General features: G+C 41.5%; 1 non-coding gene across 1 annotated transcript; it reads right to left on the bottom strand.

Moving 5' to 3' along the window:
- Positions 1–359: 359 nt before the first annotated feature.
- LOC146883597 (small nucleolar RNA R71) lies at positions 360–467 on the bottom strand. Its single transcript, XR_014984743.1, has one exon. It is a non-coding gene; the product is annotated as a small nucleolar RNA R71 (small nucleolar RNA).
- Between the last annotated feature and the right edge of the window lie 2,687 nt (positions 468–3,154).

Raw genomic sequence — 3,154 nt, 5'->3', positions numbered from 1 at the left:
ATGAGAGAACCATGAGTGAGCTCACTGCATCAGAGTTTACTTATGATAGTTTATGCATTCAATACCCCAAGGAGGAGGTTCCATATGTGCTGAAAACTGGTTTAATACACTTGTTGCCAAAGTTTCATGGTCTTGCAGGTGCGGACCCGTGCAAACACTTGAAGCAGTTTCATGTCGTCTGTTCCACCATGAAGCCTGCAGATGTCCAAGAGGACCATGTATACTTGAAGGCTTTCCCTCATTCCTTGCAGGGTAATGCGAAAGACTGATTGTACTACCTAGCACCTAGGTCCATCACAAGCTGGGATGACCTGAAGAGATTGTTCCTTGCCAAGTTCTTCCCTGCTTCAAGGACAAAAACCATAAGGAAGGAGATTTCTGGCATCAAGCAGCAATCTGGGGAGACCCTTTTATGAGTACTGGGAGTGGTTCAAGAATCTCTGTTCAAGCTGCCCACACCATCAGATCTCTGAACATCTCCTTCTGCAGTACTTTTATAAAGGCTTGTACCACATGGATCGAAATATGATTGATGCCGCAAGTGGTGGTGCCTTTGGTAACATAACCCCAGCTGCAGCCAGACAACTAATAGAGAACATGGCTTCAAATTCTCAACAATTTGGCACAAGGAGTGATGCCATAGTTGTTAGAGGTGTTCATGATGTAGGGGCAGCCGAGTACACGAAGAAGTTGGAAAGTAAGATTGATGCTCTTACCTCACTGGTCAATCAACTTGCTTCCAATCAGAGAGCTCCAGCTGCAAGAGTTTGTGGCCTTTGTACATCTATTGATCATTTTACAGATTCTTGCCCAGTATTGCAACAACAAGCTGCTGCTTCTTCTTCTACACTAGTGGATACCCCTCAGGCCTATGCAACAAATATTTTCAACAACAATAGGCCCCAACATCAACAACATAACCATGATTTGTCAACAAACAGATATAACCCAGGATGGAGGAATCACCCTAATTTGAGATGGGGAAACCAGGGTAACTAGCAGCAGCCCCAACAATTTCAAAATGTGCAACCACCTCCACAACAAAGAGTTGCACCACCACAAGCTGCTCATGTTCCACCTGCACCCACACCAGCTCCTGCTGCAGCACCTACACCTTCTTCTTCTACTTCATTGGAGGAGTTAGTCAGGATGATGACCCTTCAAAATATGCAATTCCAATAGGAGACTAGGGCCTCAATCCAGAGTTTCACAAATCAAATGGGGCAGATGGCCACTCAGCTAAACCAGGCACAAGCTCAGAATTCTGACAAGCTTCCATCACAGACGGTGGAAAATTCGAGGAATGTGAGTGCCATTACATTGAGATCTGGGAAGAACATTGAAGTTCCCACTCCTAAGCCTACACCTCCAAAGGAAGTAGACCCTACTGCTAAACTTCAGAGAAAGCATGATGATGCTCATGCAACTGGTGTGACTTCTTCGCCTTCCACCTCTACTGCTACACCTTCCATACCTCTTCCTTTCCCTCCAAGAGCCATTCCAAGCAAAAAGATGGAAAAGGTTGACAAGGAGATCTTAGAAACATTCAGGAAGGTGGAGGTGAACATACCTTTGTTGGATGCCATTAAACAAATTCCCAGATATGCAAAATTTTTGAAGGAGCTATGCACGCACAAGAGGAGGCTAAAGGGAAGCGAAAAGATCAGCATGGGGAGAAATGTGTCAGCATTGATAGGTAAATCTGTTCCTCAGATTCCCGAGAAGTGCAAGGACCCAAGTACATTTTGTGTACCTTGCATCATAGGTAACAATAAATTTGAAAATGCAATGCTTGATCTTGGTGCTTCAATAAATGTAATGCCTCTATCTATTTTTAAATCTCTTTCTCTTTGACCCCTGTAACCTACGGGTGTGGTGATTCAGTTGGCAAATAGAAGTGTTGCCCACCCCGCAAGTTTGGTTGATGATGTTTTGGTTCGTGTTGGTGAGTTGATTTTCCCTGCTAATTTTTACATTCTTGATATGGAAGAGGGATGGTTCTGCACCAATCATTTTAGGCAGACCATTTTTGAAAACTGCACAAACCAAAATTGATGTCCATGCAGGTACTTTGTCCATGGATTTTGATGATATTGTTGTGCGATTTAACATTCTGGATGTCATGAAACATCCTTCTGAGGATCACTCTATTTTTCATATTGATATTATTGATGATGTTGTTGATGGAATTATTTCTGATTTCCACTCTTTGCATGCATTAAAACATTCATCTGTGTCTGAGTTATCTGAATTTGCATGCATTGATGTTCTTGATTCTGATTCTGATTCTGATTCTGATTCTGATGATGCTGAATATGATGTGGATAATGTTGAATCTACTGAGTTTGACTCGTTGGATGTTTTACCTATTGACTTTGATGTTATACAATCAGGTTGCACTAACTATGTTGTAGGAAGTACATATGCATCTGATTGTTATGCTCAGGTATAAGCTGTGGAACCCATTTCTCCCTCCCCTCTGGTTCCAGATATTCAGCCAGCATCCAGTCTAAGACCCGCCAAAACTAATTAATTAATTAATGCGGGTAGGAAGAGCCTTTATAGCATTAAATGTTGTTTGATATGACGTGGAAAAGTACTAGCTCAAGTGGTTGAGAGTACTTTGATTGTGTGAAAGAACTTGGGTTCGAGTCCTATGTATGCCATTTATGTGTTATTTGATTTGTTCTTATTTTGATAATATACTTGTGAATAGTGATTGATATCATGATTATAAGATTATAATAGTTATCACCAAATGTGAATTGGCATAGTGGTTGTGCTTTGGCCTTATGAATGGAAGGTCACGGGTTCAAACCTTGATAGACAAGAATTAACCTTTATTTTTGCCAAGTTTAGCTTAGAGTGAATGTGAACAGTTAGAGAAAACCCTAGCAGAAGGGGTAGCCAAAATGGGGCTGAAAAACCGCCAACTAATGGTCTTGAATAGCAATTAAGCCTACAATAAATCCAATTTCGTTTTTTTTTCATTAACCCACCTTAAGGCACCTTTAAAAGGCAACTTGGGAGAGAGAAAAGAGGTTTTGGAAGGTTAGTTTTCTGAGGGTTTGCAAGGGCACGAAATTAGAGTGAAAGAGTGGGCATTTGAGGGTTGTTGAAAGGAGGAGCTAGGTTGTCTATTCATCAAGGAAGG

This window comes from Vigna unguiculata, chromosome 9, assembly GCF_037176805.1.
Source record: "Vigna unguiculata cultivar grain cowpea cultivar isolate G323 ecotype 2 chromosome 9, ASM3717680v1, whole genome shotgun sequence".
In the NCBI taxonomy this organism is placed as follows: domain Eukaryota; kingdom Viridiplantae; phylum Streptophyta; class Magnoliopsida; order Fabales; family Fabaceae; genus Vigna; species Vigna unguiculata.
The sequence above is the reverse complement of the archived record's forward strand: the minus strand, read 5'-3'. Positions and strand labels throughout refer to the sequence as shown.